This window comes from Vombatus ursinus, unplaced genomic scaffold (genome assembly GCF_900497805.2).
Source record: "Vombatus ursinus unplaced genomic scaffold, bare-nosed wombat genome assembly UNPS02014830.1, whole genome shotgun sequence".
NCBI classification, from domain to species: Eukaryota; Metazoa; Chordata; class Mammalia; order Diprotodontia; family Vombatidae; genus Vombatus; species Vombatus ursinus.
In genome coordinates, this window is record NW_020954608.1 from 30,476,852 (window position 1) to 30,500,739 (window position 23,888).

The 23,888-nt window shown below is 39.1% G+C and overlaps 1 protein-coding gene and 1 non-coding gene across 2 annotated transcripts in view; one reads left to right on the forward strand and one right to left on the reverse strand.

Moving 5' to 3' along the window:
• Nucleotides 1-23,888, reverse strand: part of PROSER2 (proline and serine rich 2) — a 71,392-nt gene that overhangs the window by 9,751 nt on the left and 37,753 nt on the right. The window lies entirely within an intron of this gene.
• Nucleotides 4,160-4,291, forward strand: LOC114025485. Its single transcript, XR_003567033.1, has one exon. It is a non-coding gene; the product is annotated as a small nucleolar RNA SNORA31 (small nucleolar RNA).

A 23,888-nucleotide genomic window follows, 5' to 3' on the forward strand; every position in this document is an offset into this window, starting at 1 on the left:
AGAGTGGGAGAAATTGAATTTGGAAAATAGCACAGTTCTTTTGATGACCCAAAGCTGTTCATTGGAGCAAACTTGCATCTTTTTAATACAGAGGCTCTTCTGGTGATGCTATATAGTTGCAAATTTTGGAACATTACAATCACTGAAGAATTAAAGCTGTGGATGATCTCAGTGGCAATGGAAATAGGACTGTGGGATTAAGGAGCATTGGCATCTCTCTGTTCATGAACTATGAGGAAGAAATAGCATAAGGTATGTCACCAAGGAAATATGTGAGCAGAAAAGGAGGCAAGCTGGTCAGGTAGCAAGAGTGAAGGATAGCAGATGGAGAGCGTAGATGCTCCAAGAAGTTGTCTTATGCCTACTGTAGAATGGAAGCTTCTTGAAGGTCATGGTACCCATGAAATACAAATCTATCTAAAGTACAGCCTCTAGAATGTGGAATGGACCATGTGTGGGCAACCTATGGAGCACACGGACAAGAATTTCACAGTGACAAGGTGTGGATGGGTTGTGGTGTGATGTAGGCAATGCCCACATGGTTAAGATCTCAGAGGCACTGAAGCACTCAGGTATGGATACAGAAAATAATACCTTTGTCTTTTAGGCATCCTGACATAAGGATAGGCACTGGATCTGTGATTTCATTGCTATGGAAAACTCAGGGAAAAGAGAACTCTCTCTACCAATGCAGATCTGAACCCTTTCCTCAACTTAGTCTTAGAACAGGGGTTAAGTGTTTTGTGTTTCTTTGTGACCCCTTTGGCACTCTGTAAAGCCTATGGCCCCCTTCTCAGAATCATGTTTTAAAATGTGCAAAATATACAGGATTACAAAGGAAAAAAATTATATTGAATCACAATTACCAAAAAAAAAAAAATCACCACCACATTCACAGAGCCCTGCCTTGGACAGTTGCCTAGGTCAATGGGAGGTTAAGTGACAACACAGCCAGTATGAGTCGGAGGCAAAACTTGAACCCAGACCTGTCTGGCTATTAGGCCAGCCAGCTTTCTATCTACCATGCTCTGCTGTGTCTTTTGAACATTGTACATGATTTTTAAAAAACAGTTTCTTTAAATATTTTTTACAAGTGTTTTTCTTTTCTTTTTTTTTTTAAGGCAATTGGGGTTAAGTGACTTGCCCAGGGTCACACAACTAGTAAGTGTCAAGTATTTGGTCTGAGGCCGAATTTGAACTCAGGTCCCCCTGACTTCAGGGCTGGTGCTGTATCCATTGCGCCACCTAGCGGCCCCCTTAAAAAGTGTTTCTTAAAGGAACATGCAAAACACATAAACCACATTTAGTCAGAAGTCCCTGTACTAGTAATTTTTTGAAATCTGGAAAACCACTAAGACAAAAAACCCACACATTCACCTTGAATGCTGGTTCTTGGAAGAAAAAAAAATAGTTTTAAATCAGGATAAAAAGGGGAATGGAGAGGTGGATGGTGGCTTTTATGAGCGTCAGGCCCTTCCAGTGACTGATGGCAATGGGGTTTCACCATGTCCAGTTGCTCTTAGGGCTTTCCTGTTCTCTCATGTGGGTGGGTCACTAGCCCCTCTCTTAGCTAAGGTTAGGGTCACTGGTTCACAATCTAACAGACGCCTGGTGATTCCACTCAAGTTTTCCCGATTTTTCTCTTCTCAGTCTCACTGAAGCTCCTGAGTCATTCACTTCCCTCTGTTTTAGTGTCTCTAGCTGTCACAGGTAGGAGCCAAGCTTTAACCAAGCCCGGCCACTGTTCAGGAACTGCTGCCTTTCTTCCACCTCTGTTTCTTCCCCCTCCCCCTCCTCCCACTCCATCCCCATCTCCTCTACCTGTCAGTACTCATGGCAGATGGACTCAGATTGGTACTTTGACCTTGGGCAAATCCCTTGGCCTCTCTTCAGCCTCAGTTTCTTCATTTGTAAAATGAGGTTGGACTAAGGGATCTCTAATATCCCTTCCAACTATTAAAAACAAATGACAAAAACATAACTCTGGCAGTAGCATGAGCAGAAGAAAGAAAGAGACAGACAGACAGACAGACAGAGAGTGAATGAGTCTGACCTGAGCAACCTGGTCTCTTCTCTGATTATGAAAGGGGCTTGTATAAACCTGTTTCATCTAAGGGTAGTCACTGAAATCTTCAGTGCACACCTGTGATATCCCATCACTTTTCCTCTTACAAGTTTTAACCACCAAATGAGAAAGGACAACTTGACTTTTAACACAGAGCAGAAAGACAAAGAAGCAAAAAATAAAAAATAGAAAATACAACTTCAGAGTTTCTTAGGATAGGGTAGAGCTTGAGGGAAAAAAAATCAGTCTGTTCTCATTCATTCAGAATTCAGTGTGTCTGCTTTGCAGGAGATAAGTACAAATGACAGAAAAGAAATTCTCTATTTCATTTTAATTGAATTCCTTTTCTACAATATGGATTTTTACATATAGATCTGGGCCATGAAATGAAAGAAAATGTTTTAGAGTTCCAAATCACTACATACTCAACTTAGGGAATAAAGTCTTTCCCACATGTCCACACTTGCTCACATCCCTCTCACCCACTTGTTAGAACATCTCCAACGTGTATGGGAAACTATATGTTTTTTCTGGGGCATGGGGTGTGTGTGTGTGGTTTGGGGATTGTGTGCTGGGAGACAGTACATACAGGATTACTAGGAAGACACTGCTAACATGTAAGGCAAAAGAGTTTCAAAATGCTAAATATATTAAATCAATTATGATACAACTCCCTGAGTCAAACTTCTCCTTCAGCAAAAGAGGAACACTAATTGATGGGCTCTCCTCATTCCCTATTCTAAAAGAGGATGAAGTATATGTTTCTGAACTCATTCCTAATTACCGTGACCTAAGAGCAGTCTGGCCACTGACAGCTAAATATATCTGTGCAAAATTGCTATACTCCACCTATAGTCCCATAACAGCTCAGAATCACAGAGAAGATGAGAAGTCCGTTAGATTAGAGTTTTAGTTTTAGGTCTTATATGAGGGAAAGAGGCAACATTGACAGTCTTGGAAACCAGTACCTCTGTAGCACAGGTTTATGGATAGCATTATTTTTATTATTATTTTTATCATCATCATTATTATCATTATCATAAGCTTTAGGTAGATGGGAGAGGCAGCTGTTGTCATTAAGAAAAGTCATGAAGAATACTGCATAAACTAAAAAAAAAAATCAATACTCTACCTGATTATTATTACCTATGAACTGTCAAGCTACGATCCCACAATTGGCTGTTTGATATGTATAAATAGAGGGGCAGCTAGGTTGCACAGTGGATACAGCACCAGCCCTGGATTCAGGAGGACCTGAGTTCAAATCTGGCCTCAGATACATAACACTTACTAGCAGAGTGACCTTGGGCAAGTCACTTAACCCCATTGCCTAGCCAAAAAAAAAGAAAAAAAAAGATATGTATAAATAGAGTTTTACTTCATGCCTCCATCCAAAGAAAATACACTTAACAAAATTCATTTCTTTCTTGAAAAAGATGTGATGGTAAAATATTTCCAAATCTAAACTATGTAATCTATCAGCCACTGTACTATTAGACAGGGAGCCTGGGGTTTTTTTGATTAGTTTTGTTCTGTGTTTTGACTAGGGGTAGTGTGATTTGGTAGCATCGGATGTGAGAAGAACATGCTACCTCTTAGGCAGCTAAGCATTTTGGTATCATCGCTGTATCATTCATTTGGCAATGCGAATCGCTAGGATAAAAGATGACTGCAGAAGAGGTAGAGAAAGTAAGGGAAAGAATGAGGGTTCCATGGTGTGTTGCTGTTCAGTCATGTTTCAGTCACGTCCAACCCTTTGTGACCCCATCTGAGATTTTCTTGGCAGAGATACTGGAGTGGTTTGCCATTTCCTTCTTCAGCTTATTTTTTACAGATGAGGAAACTGAGGCCAACAGGATTAAGTGACCTGCCCAGGGTCACACAGCTAGTAAGTGTCTAAGGCCAGAATGAATCTCAGGAAGATGAGTCTTCTTGATTTCAAGCCTGGAGCTCTATTCACTTCACCACCTAGCTGCCTTGTTACTTGTCTTTAAATCAGTCGTGCATACTTTCTTTTGAGACAGGACTACAAATACCACTCTAAACTGCTGATTAAGATATTCCCTGATGTCTGTGTGAAATTTCAGAGTCCATATGCATCCCTTTGACAGACCTGGAGCAATTATGTCTGCTTTTAAGGTTTCTACTAAGATGGAAAAAAAAAATTTCCTTGTGCTTTCTCTCTGCCTGATTGTGGCAGTCTAGATTGAATAGGGGAATACAAGAAGTGACTGAACGAGCCATTGCGTCATTTTTATGTGAATATTTTAGAGTCCTTTTATGATTTCTATTTTTGGTAGGCATTTTGAAGTGGAAGTATGACAAGAAAAGTATATCCCAGCCCTGCCAGTTTGCTAGACCTTTTTGACTTAGGCAAGTTCTATAAATTTAGTTTGGGATGTGTGATTTAGAACTTTAAATATGTAGGTCAGATTCTGAAATGGGAATTGGTGCAGGATGTGACCATTTTGATGAAGATTAGGGGCAGAAGTATGACTGAGGTCTAAATTGATTTCAAAATCTAGCAGTGTTAGCTTGCAGTTACAAATCTCCCACCTAATGATAGTATCAGTGGTGTCTGGAAGTCCAAGATTGATTTAAAAAAAGAGAGAAGCTCAAGTGTTGAATCCTATAAATAAAACCAAGTTTTTATGTCTGAAAAAAAATTTCAGAGTCCGTAGCAATCATCTTAGGATGCAAAGTGCAGCAAATATTGGTATTCGTTTTAAGAACTTTATGTTCATATATGGGGCAGCTAGGTGGTATGGTGGTTAGAGTGCCAGGCCTGGAGCATCTTCCTGAGTTCAAACTTACTAGAAGTGTGACCCTGGGCAAGTTACTTAACCCTGTTTGCCTCGGTTTCCTCATCTGTAAGATGAGCTGGAGAAGGAAATGGCAAACCACTCCAGTATCTTTGCCAAGAAAACTCCAAATGGGGTCATGAAGAGCCAGACATGACTGGAATGATAGAACAACAAAAAATTTTCATCTAAATATAGACAGGGAGGTGGAGAATAGGGCAGGGTGGGAAGGGGAAGAAAAAAGTACACGAGGGTTGAAATGTAGTAGTATGTGAATTACTTGGGACATGCAATAATTTTCTAATTTTAATATGGTTTCATTTTGTTAAAGCAGTGGTCGTACATGTGTACTTTTACTGGTGCTGGGCTGACCCACAATGTCTGATCTTGACGACATGAAACCAGATTGAGCCAGTTTTCCCGTTGTTAGGTCTAAGTTGAATGCTGGGTTTCATGCTATTCACATGTATCTCATTGCTTTCTTTTGTTGTTTTTAATTCTGTGGTTAAGTGGACATTTCAAGGAAATATATAAAAGTTGTAGCTGTTAAAGAGTGCACTTTAATGACAGTGATAGTGAAATCGTTATTTGTGTGGCAAAATCAGATGTTTCAAGGATCATTGAAGCCCACAAGAAAATACTTGGCACACCTGAGGGGAAAGGAAAATGCAGTGGAAAATGAAAAACAGCTCCCCAAAACTGACCAATTATTTTATACAAAACTGCCTAATTAATCTATAAAAAGTAAGGGAAACCTGGGAGCTGGAGTGCTTGTTACTGATTATTCTACAGGGCAGTCAGCGTAGGCGTCTTAAAGTTTGGAAGAACAATGAAAAGACCAGGGTGGTTTTTTTTGTTTGTTTGTTTTATTTTGGTTTTGGTTTTAAAGTTGCTAAGCACTGCTATGAAAAAAAATTGTCAAGGCCAAGATAATACAAAGACTAGAGGATAAATGGAAGAGGTAATTATTGATGAAACTTCTTCATTCAAGGTACACTAAAACCACTGTCACAAGTCTAGGTAAGCTTGAAATATATGGGCATTGTTATCAGGCTGTAAAGTATCCACCTAAAAAAAATAAATGTTTGAGGATCCTTTAAAATTTTTTTCCAATGGGTCTGAAAGTTTTGTACCAATTAAGGGAATGATGGAGCAGTATGGCAAAGTGAAATGAAGTCAGGAAGATCTGGGTTCAAATCTCACCGCAGACCTTACTAGCTGTGTCACCCTGGGCAAGTCACTTAATTTTCCAGGTTTCAGTTTTTTCATCTGTAAAATGAGGAGTTGTTGTAGATGTCCTCTAGGGTTACTTTCAGTTCTATAACTATCAACTCTGACAGATACATAGATTGAATGAGAAGCAGAATTGTTCCTGAATAAATTCCCAGACATAGACAGAATATTGAAACGTGACCTTGTACCATGCCACATATAGTGAAAGGTTAAGAAATTTATCCATGAGATAATCACTCATTCAAGAAAGAAATATTTATTGAGTACCTACTATCTGGCAGGTACCATGCTAAGAGCTGGGGATTCAGAGCAAATGACATTCTGCTCTCAAGAAACTTACAATCTAATGGGGGATTATGCTTCAATCATGCTTCAATGGCCTAGAAATTTATAGATTTCCAAAACTGCTGAACTTGAACACCAAATAATGGGCATTTCCATAAGCAAAAAAAAAAATAGAAAAAGATTACCAGTGAAGCTGCAAATCTGTATCACCAAAAGCTTGCTTTCCCCTTAAAGCATATGGATTCGACATGTTATTTTCAAAGCTATCCTGTTTGTCTGTGTTGCCTACTGACCTTTCTTCTGTTCTCTTCTGTGCATATAAAAATACTTCAAATACCATCTTTTCTTATTTCTCTTACCTTTTCTCCCTATTTTGGTAACCCTTTAATACCCTTAACTCTACCTTCCTCCTCCAAATTTAAAGAAAAACAAAATCTTTATATCAAACATGCATCATTAAATAAAACAAGTCCCTACATTGATTGGCCTTATCTCAAAATATATGTATGCACTTTGAATTCCTTACTTCACTGAAAGGAGGTGGGTGGTATGTTTTATCACTGGTCCTATGAAATTGTGGCTGATCATATACTGAGCGTAATTAGGTCTTAGTTGTTTTTCTTTACAATGTTATTATTATCATATGAATTGTTTTCTGAGTTCTACTCACTGCATTCTGCATCGTTTCAAACATGTCTTTCCAGGTTTCTCTGAAAATGTCCCTTTTGTTCTTTCTCATGGCATAATAATATTCCATTACATTCATAAACCATAACTTGTTCAGCTGTTCCCCAAATGATGAGCACTTCCTTAATTTCCAGGTCATTGCTACTATGAAAAGAACTACTACAAATACTTTTGTATGTATCAGTCTTTTTCCTGTTTCCTCAATTTCATTAGTGTACAAGTCTAGTAGTGTTATCACTGGGTCAAAGGATATGCACAATTTAATGATTTTTGAGTATGATTTCAAATTATGTTTTAGAATTTCTGGGTCAACTCACAGCTTCAATAGTATATTAATGTGCCTTATCCCGTGAAAACTCTCCAAAAATTATCATGTTAGGGGGTCTTCTTTGTCATCTTGATGACAATGAAGTGGAACTTTAGAGTTGTGTCTAATTATTATCAGTGGGTCTTGTTTTTCATGTCTGTTGATGGCTTGGATTTTTTCTTAGAAGAACTGCCTGTTCATTTCCTTTGACCATTTATCTATTGGGAAATGACTCTTGAATTTATATATTTGAATCAGTTTTTTACAGTTCTTTCTTATCAAACTTTTATGAAAGGAACCTGGCTCAAATTTTTTTCCTAGCTAACTTTAATTGCATTAATTTTGTATAAAAAATGTTCAATTTCATGTAATCAAAATTGTCCATTTAATCTTCTGTGATTCTCTTTATCATCTTTTTGGCCATGAACTCCCCTTATCCACAGTTGCCATAAGAATTTGTTTTCTTGCTCTTTAATTTGCTTATGATATGACCTTTTATATCTAAGTCATATATGTGTGTATATGCACTTGGAACTTCTCTTGGTATGGTGAAACCTAATTTCTGCCACACTACTTTATAGTTTTTCTTGAATAAGGAGTCCATGCCCCAGGAGCTGGGGTCTTTGACCTCACCTGATTTAAACCCTCATTGAAATTCTATGGGCTATAAAAAAGGTTAGACTTGGGAAAATGAACTGTTTAAATGCACATTTAACATCCAATGTAATAAAAGAATGGTTTCAAGTTGATGAATTAAAGAATGTGTCAAAATCTTGTGAGCTCAATGCCAAAATGTGTAAAAACAACTGATCATAGCAAAAGGAGGACATGTTGGATGTTAGAAGTTTCCCACTCCTCCCCCAGGAAAAAAAAATAAAAAGAAAGCAACATGTAAGTTCCTTGAGGGCATAGAGCCACTTACTAGCTGTGTGACCATGAGCAAATCACTTAATTTCTTTTCCCCTTATTCTCCACATCTGTAAAAGGGGGGATTTTAATAGCACTTACTTTACAGGGTTGTTGTGAGTGAGGCTCAAGTAAAATAAGATATGTTAAACATTTTTTAGACTATAAATCACAATATAAAAGTTGGTTATTCTTATTTTTGTTTTTGTATGACTTACATGTTGCCTCTTTTTTATTTTGTTTTCTTTGTCATTCAATGTAATATCTACACTCGATTCTCATAAATCCTTCCTTGCAGGTTGTGCTAATCCCATTTCTACAGAAAGGGGACTCCCAGGGGTAGCTAGGTGGCACAGTGGATAGAGCTCCAGCCCTGGAGTCAGGAGGACCTGAGTTCAAATCTGGCATAAGACACATAACACTCGTTAGCTGTGTGACTCTGGGCAAGTCACTTAACCCCAATTGCCTCACCAAAAAAAAAAAAAAAAAAAAAAAAGAAAAGAAAAAAGAAAGAAAGAAGGAAAGAAAGGGGACTCCCAGGACACAAAGCTAGGCCATGGAGGGAGAGATGTGTAAAGCCAAATATCCATCCATACATCCATTTTACATTTTAAGAAAGAAGATAATATCTGAATTTAAAATTCGGATTTCTGTACCACTCCTCAAAATGTAGGCATGCCATAGACCTGGCTAGAGAAAGAGGGTGCTAAATAAGTCTAGTAAAAATTTATTTGCCTGATGTCTTGAAAAAGTAATGAAAGGGAATTTAAGCGAAAAAGGAAGGAAGATGGGAAAAAACTGACTACAATATCCACCAAACTAGATACCGTAGAGTGTAGCTAAAATATAGAAGGAAGAAGGGCTGTACCTGCTACCCAGAAATTCACAGAGAGCAATAAAACCCATGACATTTGATTTCTACACACAAATATCCCAAGCTGAATATATGTAACGATAAAGATGGGTGAGAGTACTTAATGTAAGGAGGCAAATTTGACCTTGTGAATGGCATTGGGAGGGTAGATGGGCTTGGGCTAAAACCCACTCTCTAGAACTAATTGTTAAATTTTCAGCATGAGCATTTATACCTTGGAATTCTGCAAACTCTTATTTGTTAAACATTTACCAGCACATTGCTGGGAATACCTTATTCAAAATAAACAGAATAGTTCAAAGGGGGGGAGTAGGGTAGTGTATATGTGTGTGTGTGTGTGTGTGTGTATGTATGTATATGTGTGTGTGTGTGTGTATATATGTATATATATATACATACATATATTTACATATTTATATGTAATAGACTCCAGTAAATTTTGAGCTCCTGGAGGACAAGGACTGTCTTTTGTCCATTTTGATATGGCCAGCCCTTAGCACCACACCTAGCCCTTACTAGGTATTTATTGATTGACTGAAAAAAAGTTTGAGGACCAGAATTGGATTCAGTATGCTACATGCAGTCTTAGGACCATAGGATATAATGGGACCTTGTATTAGAGAGGCATTGGAATAGAGAGAACAAGTAAAAGACGAGTAGTCAGGAGACCTAGGTCAGTACCAGAAGCTAGTTCTAAGACTTGTGACCACATATAACTGACCGAGTGACACAATGGGGAAGGGACTCATCTAGTCCAAACCTCTCAGATTAGCCCCTCTGGAACAAGCATGCAGAGGCTGATGGGTAGAGTGTAGGCCCTGGAATCTGAAGCCCTGGGACATTTATAAAGGTAGGGACTCTGAACTGAGTTCTAGGACCCTGTGAATCTCAGCTTTGCCATTCATCTCCCTTGTGACCCTGAATATAGGTAAGCAACCTTACCCCATAGGCCTCAGGTATTTTACCTGTAAGAATGAAAGGGTGGGGCCTCAGACATTTACTAGTTGTGTGACCTTGGCAAGTCACTTAACCTCTATTTGCCTCAGTTTTCACAACTGCAAAACAGTGATCATAATAGCACCTTCCTCCTAGGACCATAGTGAAGATTAAATGAGATATTTGTAAAGCACTTAGCCTGGATATAGTAGGCACTAAATAAACCCATTCTTCTTTCCTTCCTTCCTCCTTCCCTCTCTCCCTCCCTTCCTGTCTTGAAGTCCAAGGATTTCCCCCCCCACTACATCATACTACCTCCCATTCCACTTCTCTGACCCTCAGTTTCCCCATCTGCAAATTATAATTTCCATGATGACCTTACAGGGTTGTTGTGTTGTAAGGATCAAATGAAGTAATGTATATGAATGCAATTCATAAACTATAAAGCATTATACAAAAGGTGGTTTTAAATTATTATTAATAAAGGCTAAAATTGCATCAGGTTTTGGTTTGGTTTTTGGTTTTTGGCTTTTAGGTCACATCACTTACAAACTGATAATGGGGCGAGGGGAGGAGAAAACTGCCCAAATACATCTAACCCAATGAGATACCACAGACTGTTGGCTTAGCTGTTCAGGTAGAGAGGACCACAAATTCTTAGGAGAGAATATCTAAGAAGTCAACAGAATGAAATTTAGAGTAGGAAAGCATCTCAGAGGTCACCTAGGCCAACCTCCTACTTTACAACCTCCAACTTTACAGTTAAGGAAACTGAGACCCATGGAGATGAAGAGATTTGCCTAAGCGCGTACAGATTGTAAGCATCAGAGGTGGGATTTGAACCCTGAACAGGGAGGACAGCAATAGATCCCATGGACTGAGATATTTATGTACAAATGCACAAAGCTCATCTCTCCCTGCATCCCACTCCTCCTAAACCTAGGTTTAGGTTGTTAGATCATTGCAGGCCCCACATCAATTCCCCCATCAAAGAGTTCAACACCTGGCTCGGTCTTCCTTTCCATCCTAATCTCCTACCCTTACACTTGGGAATTTCAATGGCATGATGACATCCCTTCCGATCTTTGTCCTCACTTCAACCTCCTGGCACTCCATCCCTCCCTTGTGCCCTGGTCTGTCATTCTTGGTTTCTCTTTCATCCCTTCAAAACTTCAACCCTGTAGTTAAAGCCATTCAGCTCTCCGCTGTTGTCTACTTTTGAATCCCCTGACTCTTTGTCCTACTGCTGATCCTTCCACTGGCAAACCACAATCATAGGTTACTCCCACCATTTATCTGTGTTTCCCCCCCCACTTTTTTTTTTAATTATCGACTTAACAAACATGACCATTCCGTTATGCAAACTTTTAGTATATATAGAGGACAGAAAAGAAGATTGTATGTGAAACAGTGAGCTTCTGTTGTAAAGTTTTAAACCATGTGTATTTTAAAGTGTTTATTTAAACTAAGATGGTAGAAACAAAATGGTTATGTCCCTTTTCTTTATCACTACCCATTAACCCTTCACCCCCATAGAAGTTCTCTTTTGTAACAAGGATTCACAAGTAAAACAAATCAACATAATGCCCAAGTCTGAAAAATCCATTTCTTCTTGTACTTCTGCTCTATCACTTTTCTGCCAAGAGGTACAGGTTTCATGTTTCATCAGCAATCCTCTGCAATCATAACTGGTGACAGTGTTGATCAGAATTCTGTTGTCTTTCAGAATTGTTTTGCCTCAGTTTACTGTGGCTGTGTTTCTGACTTTCTGGACTTCGATCTCATTCCTCAGCTGAAATCTCACCCTGGAAGTTCCCTCAGAGACTTGGGCTGATCACCCTGGAAAGGCTGTCCCTCTGCCACACCAATACCATCTCTTGTTGCTGAGTTCCTCCCTGGGAGCTAAGGTTTGGAGAGGGACTCAGGCCAGCCAATATTCATTCTCCTCCTGATTGTACTTCTGATTTTTTGGACTTTAGGACCATGCCCCAATGCAGATACCTTCATCAATGACCTCCCTCCTGCCTATCTTCCCTTTTGGCTTCCTTTTGTGTTTTGTTGTTGCTGTTCAGTCATTTCAGCCTTGTCTGATTCTTCTGACTCCATTTGGGGTTTTCTTGGCAAAGATACTGGAGTTTTTGCCATTTCCTTCTCCAGCTCATTTGACAGATGGGGAAATTGAGGCAAACAGGTTTAAGTGACGTGCCCAAGGTCACACAGCTAGAAAAAGTCTGAGGCCAGATTTTTGTGTTATCTTCCTCCATTAGAATATAAACTCCTTGAAGGCAAAACTGGTTTTCTTTTTGTTTTTATTTGTATCTGTAGCACTTAGCACAGTCCCTGGCACATAAGTATTACCTGCCCATTTTGTAAACTGTTATTATTCTGCTTATTTCACTCTTCATCGGGTTTATACATGTCTCCCCAGGTGTCTCTAAATTAGTCATGTTTGTCATGTCTTTCATCACAATAATGTTCATTTGCCTTCTCTGTGCCTCTCCCCTTCTCCCAGTTCATGCCCAGCCACCACCCTAGATCAAGTGCTCATCACTTCTCACCAGGACTATTGCAGAGTCCTCCTAATTTTTGGTCTGCCTGACCCAAGACTCTTCCTTCTCTAAACCAAATAGCTGCTAGAGCAATTTTCCTAAAATGCAAGTCTGACCATGTAACTCCCCTACTCATTTAACTCCTGTGGCTCCCTATTACCTACAAGATCAACTATAAATTCCTCTGCTTAAAGTCCTTCTCAACCTGGTTCCAATGAACCCTAATACAATACTCTCCTTCACACACACGTAGACTATGATCTAGACAAAATGGCCTTCTTATTTCTCATGTATCCATTTCTTCATCTCCTTTCTTTCCCTAATACTTGGAATGCATTCTTCCTTCCTTACTTCTACCTCTTTGAATTTCTAGTTTCCTTCAACATGAAAGCTTTCCTGATCTCTCCATCACCTCCTCTCCCCACCCCCGCCCCAGTTAGGGCCTTCCCTTACTGACACAAAACCCAAAAACCTTTACATATTTTTCCATACTTATGTATGACAATGTTTCCCTTCCTCCCTGCCCTTCCCAATTCCCAATAGACCAATATAAGATCTTCAAAAGCTACGACTGATTCAGTTTTTGTCTTTGCCTCTCTACCAGCTACCATAGTGCCTGGCACATAGTAGCAATGCCTAATAAATGCGTGTTGATTGATTACTATTCCCATGCTGCAGAATATCAGTCAAAGAAGTCAACAAACCATGCCAAATGGGTCCACTCTAAATATGTGTTGTCTCAACTGGTCCCTCACTGCTGCAGGGCAATTATTCCATTTCCTAATTGATTCTTTTCCTGTAGTCTGCTGGAGCCATAACAATTTTCTCCCTCTAAGAAAGGGATCTTAGGTAACATTCTAATAAGAAAATACAGGCTATCCCCCTCATTGTAAGCTTCTCCTTTTCTATTCTATACCTCAAAACCCCTAAACATGACCTCCCTTCCCCATCATTCTTTGCTCTAGTCTCTGACTCAGAGGTGTTTTCTCTTTGTGCCATTGGACTTGGTCCCTCCCATTCTTCTCCAGAAACTTGTCTCTTTGGTCACCCTCCCCCACCCCCTCTAATCTCCAGTTCTTCCAAGTCAACAGGCTGCAACCTATAAACCCAATCAGTTCTCCCCATCCTTAAAAAAACAAAACAAAACAAAACAAACCACATCACCTGATCCTATCACCTCCTTAAGCAATTATACCCTATCTCTCCTCCTTTTATCAGCCACATTCCTAGGAAAATCTGCTGCTTTGTGCTCCCACTCATTTCTCAAACTCCTTGCAACTTGGCTAACAACAGTGTTATCTCTCAATTGAAACTGCTTTCTCCAAAGTGATCAAGTGTTCTGTTAATAGTTGAATTTGTTAGTTGTTTCTTAGTCTTCATACTTCTTGACCTCTCTGTAGTAGTTGACACTGCTGATAATTTCCCCCTTCCTGGACACCCAGATGTTATGACACTGCCCTTTCTGGGTTCCCATCTGACTAATCCTTCTAAGTTTCCTTTGTTGATGGTAAATCATCATCAATGTACCATCCCCTAACCTTTGGCGCTCCTAATGCTCTACCTTGGGCCTTCTACTTCATCAGATCCTTGAGGTTCAACTATCATCTACATGCAGATAACTACCAAATATCTATCAATATTAATCAATCAATCTATCACCCTGTTTGATCTCTCTAACCTCCAACTAGACATCCAACAGACAACACAAATACACCACGTCCAAAGTGGGAATTATTGTCCTACACGCCTTCCCCAGTGCCCCCCCCCAAAAGGGAAAGTGCAAACATACAGGGAACATGTGGGTGAGGATTAATGAAAAGAGAAACAAACAATATTGTGGCAGCGGTTCAGAACACCTGGTGAGAAAGAGGAAAGAGAGAGCTCAGGAAACAGATCACAAACTTGGCATAATCATGATGAGGGACTTCTGTACATCTCTTGAAGTATTTTGTCTGCAGAGCAGCTGTTAGGCCACTATGTGGAGCAGTGGATAGAGCTGAGAATCCCGGAGCCAGGAAGACTCAAATCCAGCCTCAGACATTTACTAGATGCGTGATCCTAGGCAAGTCACTTAGCCTCTATTGGCTTCCAAATCTGTAAAATGGGTGTAATTGCACTTACCTCCCTGGGTTATTATGAGGATTAAATGAATAATTTGGATAAGTGCTTTGCAATATGGATAAACACTATGTAAATACTAGCTATTATTATTCCTTTCCCAATTACTTTCCCAATCCCTTAATTGTAGTATCTTCATTCCATTGATTATTTCCTGTTTGTTGCATATAAAGCTTATTTGTACATAATTATTTACATATCATCTTCTCAGATCATGAGTCCCTCTAGGGCTTTTCCTTGTATCCCTAGCACTAGCATAATACCTGACACATAGTAGATGCTTAATAAATGCTTACTGACTGACTGGTTGATATTTGACCATCACACGTAGAAGTGATGAGAGAAACCATTATGTCAGACCTGATGCTGACCAATATGGAAGAAGTTACTGGTGAAGCAGAAGGAATGAAAACCTTGAAAGAGCATGACTGTGCCACTTTAGAACTTATGAAAAAGAAGGAGAAGAAATCCAGGCAAAGCTGGACATGTATTTAGATTTTGGGAAAGCAGGTTTCAGAGTTCAGATGAAGGATAGTTATGTTCCCAAGGACTGAAATTATACAAGGGAAGTTAGTCCAAGAAGCAAATGACATGCTTCAGGATGAAATTCTGATGACACAAATAAAAATCATTGTGAAAAGAAAGAAAAGGAATAGCTATTCAAAGAAACTCATGTGAATCCATCATGAACTCATTCATCAACAAAGATTTTTTTAAAATGCAAAAACTGAAAACCAGGGTGTCTAAACTGAGATGAATACCACAAATGTAGGATGGTCCTCTAAGAATGGTGTCAGAATATTAAAAGCCCAGAATGAGTTCATACTGGTGACAGATGCCAAGGTCAACAAAAAGGGATTTTAAAAAACTACATTGGGAGCAAATATTACTTAGTATTAATTACATAGCTTTGTTGAGGTAAAGCCTCCAACAAAAGTCCTTCTCTGATGACTCATCATGACATAGAAGTGACCCTGGTAAGACCACCAGCACTGTACAAGTTAGAACGACTTCAAGTGCAATCCCAGAGATATGAACAACAATGAACAACTTCTCAGTAAAGACCTAATCTCAAGAAAGGCAAGGTAGCTTATTAGTAAGCACCTGTCTCTGCCATCTGAGAAATCAGCCTACTGAAGCACAGAGGGGCTCATCACCACTCTGTTGGATATGTTCTTTGGCTATAGCAACTCATCAAACAGAAAAATACAAAATGACCTCCAATTTTGTGTCATTCTCTTCCTCAGTGATGTTGACACAGTAGTCGAAAAAAGGTCAGAGAGTACTAAGAATCATAGTTTTTAGACTGTCTATGTTAACAATAATTTAACTGGCAGTATTCTAAATCTGAGATTTCTATCCAATGATTATGGAATTGACATAATATTGAAAGAATTGAATCAATTCATACCTTGCTATACAATGACTTTTAAGAGGGCAGAGGGAAGAATGGTGGAAAATGTTGGGAAATATAGCTTGAGGAAAAAGAAAAGCGTGAATTCAAAGGCTCTTAAACGAAATTTGAGTAGAAGTCCAAATATTTTTGAGAGTACCGTACATAGTGAACATTGAACATTGACATGCAAATGAAACTGATTGCTTTACTATGAAGGGAACAACAGGGTACTAATGTGAGAATCATTTCTAAGTAATCTGTTCGGTCAGACCATAAACTAGTTAGAGCAAAGATCTAAAGCAATCAGCACTTTGCTACAAACTAGAAGGGCAAAGATTAGAACAAGACACTGCATGCATTTACAACTATTCTCATTTCACTGCCAAACTCCTAGAAAGGATCTTCTAGTCTCACTGCCTCTAATAGCCTCACCACCCACTCACTTCTCCACCCCTTACAGTCTGGCTTCCAGTGAACTTCTTTACTGAAACTGTTCTCTCAAATGTTACTGAGGATTTCTTTTCTTTCTTTATTAAAGTTTTTATTGATATCTTTTTTTTCGTCTTATTTCATCATGGTTTTCCCAGTATCCCACCCATAGAGCCATCTCATATAACAAATAGTGTTTTTAAAGACAAAAACAAAAACATGTAAAAAAGGGGAAAAAAATCAACACAAGTGATTAATACATTGAAAGAGTCTGAAAACATGTGCAGCATGTAGCACCTATGAACCTCCCACTTCCACACATGGATAGTTTGGAAGAGTCCTCTCAGAGTGGATGAAGTCTTAATGGCTAAATCTGTAATAAACTCCCATCTCATCTGTACTTTTTAGAAACCATATATTCTTTAAATGCTAAATTCAGGTGCCATTACTGCCATAAAACCTTCTCTTCATTCTCCCTAGTTTAGAATAATCTCCCCTGCCTCATTTTCTCTTGTATCAGATTTGTGTACATGTTGTATTGCCCCCCACACTCCCAATAAAAAGTAAACTTCTTGAAAGCAGGGACAGTTTCATTTTTTTTCCTTTATATCCCCCAAAGGCCTTGTTTGCTAGGTGCCTTGAACCTGGCAGGCGTTTGATAAATGCTAAAACAAAATAGTTCCAACATGATCAATTCAAACACACAATTAACGCAGGAGTTCTTGTGCTTTTTAAAAATTTCATGGACCCCCTTGTCAGTCTGGTAAAGCTGATGGCCCTATCCTAAGATTCATTTTAAAATATTTCAAAAGTATATTTCAATATAGTTTCCTTTGTAATCCTATGTATTTTGTTTTATGCATTTAAAAATATTATTCTGAGATGGCATCCATAGATTTCAGTAGACTGCCAAAGGGATCCACATTACAAAAAATATTAAGAACCCCCTGATCTAAAGGAAGTCATACAAATCTGGAGTAATAACAGATAACTGGAACTTATCTGTCAACTTTCAGTTGAGAAGTTCGAAGTTCTTTGTAAATAGTCACCAAGACTAAACAGCAGATACAAAGAGGGCATGGTAAGAGTGGTAACACTGGACTAGAATTCAAGTCTCCCATCTGTCCAGTACTACTTGGGTAACCTTGGACATGTTGTTTCACCTCTTTGTACTTCAGCAGTAGCACTAAATTTGAAAGGCTGCTTACTGATCTCACGGCACCCTGCACAAAGTAGACCCTTGATAAATGTTTGATGAATTGAAATACCAAAGAATTGCTCATTGAACAATTTCTCAGTAAAGACCTAATCTCAAGAAAGGAAAGGTAGCTTACTAGTAAGCACCTGAGACTTACAGAGTTAAAGGGTTGTCTCAACTATTTTTTCCTAATTTTATTTATGAGAATAATGACATTAGATGTTCACTTTCTTCACAGTTATAAAGCTGCATGAGGTAAATCTGTGAAAAGTCTTAGCTTTAAGGAAAGGAATTATATATAAACTATTAATTTTATTTCACACTTCAGAGTGACATCCAACATAAAAATTAGTTGTAGAAAGATCACTGTTCAGATTAGGAAGACCTGAGTTTGAATTTTGGCTTGCTAGGATTCACTTGCTAACCATATGATTTACTTCCCTGAGCCTTGGGTTCTTTATCTGTACTGAGGATAACACTTGTATTACCGAGTCCACAAGTTTGTTACAAAGAAAATGCTTTGAGGGGCAGCTAGGTGGCACATACTGACTCCCTGGAGTCAGGAGAACCCAAGTTCAAATGCAGACTCAGACACATAACACTCATTAGCTGTGTGACTTTGAGCAAGTCACTTAACCCCAATTGCCTCACCAAAACAAACAAACAAACAAACAAACCAAAAAAACCAAATAAACAAAAAAAGAAAATGCTTTGGAAGAACTAAAAGGTGGGGGAAGAAGGAAGAGGAAACAACCAGACATTTCTCAAAGGAAGAAGCTACAACCTAAAGAATTGTGGATGATCAAAATGATTAATATGAAGCAAAAAAATCATGTTTTGTTTGATATCAGTAAAGTTTTAGGAGCCTCTGTGATTAGCAGAGAAGACCATATTTACTGAACTTTAGAAATGTAAAGATTTATGCTTTGTAATAGGACTATATACATTTTAGGAATGTACTAACTTTTCTGTTTCCTACATTTACTACAGGGTTATAGATTATGAGCTGGAAAGGAACTCCAGAAATCCAACCCCTCCTTCACTTAAGAGAGGAAGAAACTGAAGGCCACAGAGGTTAAATGATTTGCCCAAGGCCATACAAGTATTAAGTGTCAGAGACAGTCATTGAACCCAGACTTCAAAAATCAATCAATAAGCATTTATCAATCACCTACTACATGCCAGGCACTATAATAAGTGCTGAGGATACAAAAAAAAAAAAAAAAGGAAAAAGACAATCTCTATCCTTAAGGTGTTTACAGTTTAAGAGGGGAGACATGTAAACAAGTATCTATAAAGCAAGCTATATACAAGATAAATGGGAAATAAGTAACAGAGGGAAGGCACTAGAATTAAGAGAGGTTGAGAAAGGCTTCCTGTAGGAGGAGGGATTTTAGTTGGGACTTAAAGAAAACCAGGGAGGTCAGTAATCAGAGTGGAGGAGAGAGAACATTCCAGGGATGGGTGACAGCTAGAGAAAATTCCAAGAGATGGACTGTCTTGTTCATGGGATAGCCAGGAAGCCAGTGTTACTGGATAAAAGAGTCCATGGTGGAGAGTAAAGTATAAAAAGACTAGAAAGGTAAGAGGGGGCTAGATTAGGAAGGACTTTGAATGCCAAACAGAGCATTGGGTATTAAATCCTGGAAGCAATAGGGAGCCAATTAAGTTTGGTGAGTATGGGAGGTGACGTGGTCAGACCTGTGCTATAGGAAAATCACTTTAGTGGCCAAATGGAGGATGAGTTGGAGCTGGAAAGACTTGAGGCAGATAGACCCACCAGCTGGTTATTGCAATAATCCAGGTGTGAGGTGATGAGAGCCATGGCAGTGTCAGAGGAGAGAAGGTGGAGTATTCCAGAGATGTTGCAAAGGTGAAATTAGGAGGTCTCAATAACAAATTGGATGGGGGAGGGTGAGGGCTGGTATGACTGCTAAGTTGCACACCTGAGCGACTGGGAGGATGGTGCTACCCTCTACAGTAATAGAGAAGGTGGGGTGTATGTTGGGGGGAAGAGAGGTTTGGGGAAAAGATATTGAGTTCTGTTTTGGACATAATAAGTTTAAGATGTCTACTGGATACATCCAGTTTTAAATGCCTGAAAGGCAAGTAGAGATGAGAGACTGGAGGTCAGAAGAGATTAAGGGGCAGGATGGATAGATTTAAGAAGCATCAGCATAGAGATAGTAGTTAAATTCATGGGAGCTGATGAAAACACCAAGCCAAGTAATATAGAGGGAGAAGAAAGCCCAGAACAGAACGCTGAAAGACATCTATAGTTAGGGGGCATGATCTGGAGGAGGGTCCAGCAAAGGAGAAAGAGAAGGATAGGTCATATATTTAGCAGCGTTGCCACTCTACCCTTCTCTATAAAACACAGCACATGGAACTCAAGACAGGGAATCTTCAGTAACCAGTTAAGAAAAATAGCATTCTGCTCTCTTTAACTCAAGCTATGGTCTTCCAGTCTTGTAAATTAAGGCACTTAATTTGGTTTCTACATGTAGAACTTAGGTCTCTGGGGATGCATCTCTACATTTCTTATATTGCCTAAAGGAGGTGCGATTTAACATCCTCAAGGTTTGCAAAATTGGTCTGAAGACAGAATTTCATATTTAACCTGGGGCTGGAAATGGAAACCATATATTCCTAGGGTGGTGCCCAGAACATTGAATTCCATTCTAATCTGCCTCCTCCCTGTACCTTGGTCTTTTCATTTTCTCTGAAAGAGATTGGTTTCATTCTCTTTAATTTCTAGTGAACCTGTGCCATCATTGTCATGAGAAATCAGGGACACAACTGCAAAGAAAGAGCTTAAAAGATGGCAGGTGATATGCGGAGCCATAGAGAAAACTGGGTTGTGGAGGGCAATTGTAGTTGGCTCTCACTCCAAATCCTGGTGCTACTCCCTAATAACATGTCATCTTAGGCAAATCACTTCACTTCCCTGTACCTCAATTTCCTCAACTATAAAAGGAGGCTAATCTTTCTGCACCCAATTCAGGAATATTGTGAAGACCAAATGAGATAATGCATGTAAAACACTTTTAAACCGTGGCAGGTTATATGAATATCATTTACCATTATAATGTATAAAAAGCTAGTATTGTTTTTATGTTTAAGGCAAGCATTCAAATCCTCAGTATTTTTGGAAGTTATCTATCTATTGATTCTATTCTAAAGAGTCACTAGATATTAACTGATAAAAACATAGAATTTGACTGCAAATGTTGAAATTACTACCTATGAAAGGACTCAAAAGCATGTCACACATGTAGTCTCTTACTTTTACAACATCCATATAAAGGAATAAAGTAGCAGATATATTGTTTAAATCTGAAAAGGCAGAAACTGAGGTATTAAAAGCATCACATTATTTGTTCAAAGTTCTCCCTAAATAAACTAAATAAAATAAGCTCACCCCCAAAACAAAAGCTCTTTGAGGACATACTCAATAATTTGCAAAAGGTAAGAAGAGACTGTATCTAAGCCTTGAAATCAATAGTTGGTCAATGGACATTTATTAAGTGCCTACTATGTGCTGGGAGACTAGGAAAGGTTTGCTGAAGAAAGTGGGATTTTATTTTTTGGTTTTTTGGTTTTTTTGGCTAGGCAATGGGGTTAAGTGACTTGCCCAGGGTCACACAGCTAGTAAGTGTTATGTGTCTGAGGCCGAATTTGAACTCAGGTCCTCCTGAATCCAGGGCTGGTGCTCTATCCATTGTGCTACCTACTTGCCCAGAAGGTGGGATTTTAGCTGGGACTTGAAGGAATCCAGAGGCAGAGATGAGCAGTGGGAGCTTTCTAGGTATCAGGGACAGCCAGTGGAAATGCTTGGAGGCAGGAGATTGAGTGTCTTGTTGAAGAAATATCAAGGAAACCAATGTCAATGGATTGAAGAGTAGAGGGGTGGGATAGGATATAGGTGTAAAAACACTACAAAGATAGGGAGGATAGGTTATGAAGGGCTGTTGTCCCTTGATAACTAAATGAGCTGATGAAAAGTCTAGATATGTCTCACTTCCATTATCTGATGATCTCAAAAATGTCCACAATGTGATCTACACAGCTAGTGAGTGTTTGAGGCCAGATTTGAACTCATGAAGATGAGTCTTGCTGACTCTAGCCCTGGCACTCTATCCACTTTGCCATCTAGCTGCCGTGTGGGGTATACCATCACCTTTCAATTAGCAGTAGAACCTGAGAATCCTAAAGCTAGAAGGCATTTTGCCCATTGTGAGCTCTGAGATAAAAACGGAGTTTTCAGGTCAGCTGGGTGACCTGTCTCACAAATCTCAAAAACACATCTTGTCACGGTCTGTCTCCCCTGGGTCCTGTCACTTTGGCAGCAAGGCTATGTCACCGGGAATGGCCACTCTCTAGTGACGACAGATAGAGTGCTGTCATACTGAAGGCTCGACAGACAAAGCCCTCCCCGCCTGCTAACAAACAGAAACTCATCTTGGAAAGCAGGAGCTTCTCTTTGATGTGCCACTCTATGCAACAGACTCTGGTTTATCCCACCCTAGCCCCTAGGATTCTTTTTTTCTAAAGCAGCTGAAAACTAAGATTAGCGAGAAGTGGAATCTATGCTTCCCTGGCAGACCTTTCTCCCTCTCATCTCTCTGCTCACGCATAAACACACTTCTGGCTGTCTGGTCTGGCCACTTGGAAAGCTGTGATCCAGGAAAAATGAGGAAGCCTGCAACATAAGTCATTAAGATAATATATTAATAGGAAAACCTAACTCTAATCTTACCAGAAACTTGACTTGGTTTCATGAGTCATCTAAAAACATTCTTACTCTCAACTATATCCCACACTAAAAAGTTGACTATGATCTTAAGGTCAGGTAGTATTTTGACTATAAGATGAATTTAGGGATAGGAATTAGGACTGGACCTATAGTGTCAATAATATAGGGAACTTTCTGATGAGGAAACTCCCTGTATCAAAGTAGGTTGGAATCTTCTCTGCAACTTCCTGTTTTAGAAAGTTGCCTAGTTAAGTGACTTGACCAGGGACATACAAAAAGTTGTTTCAATGGCAGGACATGAATCCGGGTCTTCCTGGCTTTTCACAGCCAGCTGTCTATTCACTATACCTTATCTGTCTCAAAAACATAAAATACAGGGGCAACTAGGTGGTGCAGTGGATAGAGCACTGACTCTGAAGTCAGGAAGACCTGAGTTCAAATTCGGCATTAGACCAAACACTTGACATTTACTAGCTGTGTGACCCTGGGCAAGTCACTTAACCCCAATTGCCAAAACATTTTTTAAAAAATGTAAAACACATTTTTAAAGAAGTTTTTTTTAATTTGATGATTTTTCATTTTAATGTGTTCTTAACACATTCAAAATATGTAGTTAGTAGTAGTTTCCTAGGCACATTAAAATACTGGTAATTTTTTAAAATGAGGAAAACCAATAAGAAACAGGCACTGATTCATCTTGAATGCTAATGCTAAGAAGAAAAAAAATAGGTTAAAATTAGGAAAATCAGGAAGACAGAGATAGATGGCACCTTTGGTCGAGCTCCATCCTCTTCCCTTCCAGTCTCCCCCCGCCATGGCAGAGCCCATGAGAGATGGACTCACACCTGGACTTTGGGCAAGTAACTTAGCCCCTCTTGAGCCTGTATTTCTTCACTTGTAGAGAAAGAATTGGCAGGATTTGGCAACTAATTCTGAACCTGGGCAATATGGAAAACGGTAGTGCCTCTGGTAAAAATAGGAAAGTTGCAAAGGAAAGATACATTAAGGAGGCGAAGATGATGAGTTCAGCTTTGGACACACTGACTTTTAGATTTCAGGTAGAGAGATCCAGCAGGCAGTTTGAGATGCAAGGATCATTGAGGTCATTGAGTCTAATCCCTTCATTTTACAAAGGAGGAACCTCGGGCCCAGAGAGGCTAATTGACATGGGAGTCTAGGAGACAGATGATAGTTGGAAAAATAATTTTGGGATCCCTTTGCATAAAGGTTACAAGTGAACCCATAAAAGTAGGTGGTAACTCCAGAGAAAGAGATGACAAGTGGAAATATGTGTAATACTGTCTTATATATATATATATATATATATATATATATATATATATATATA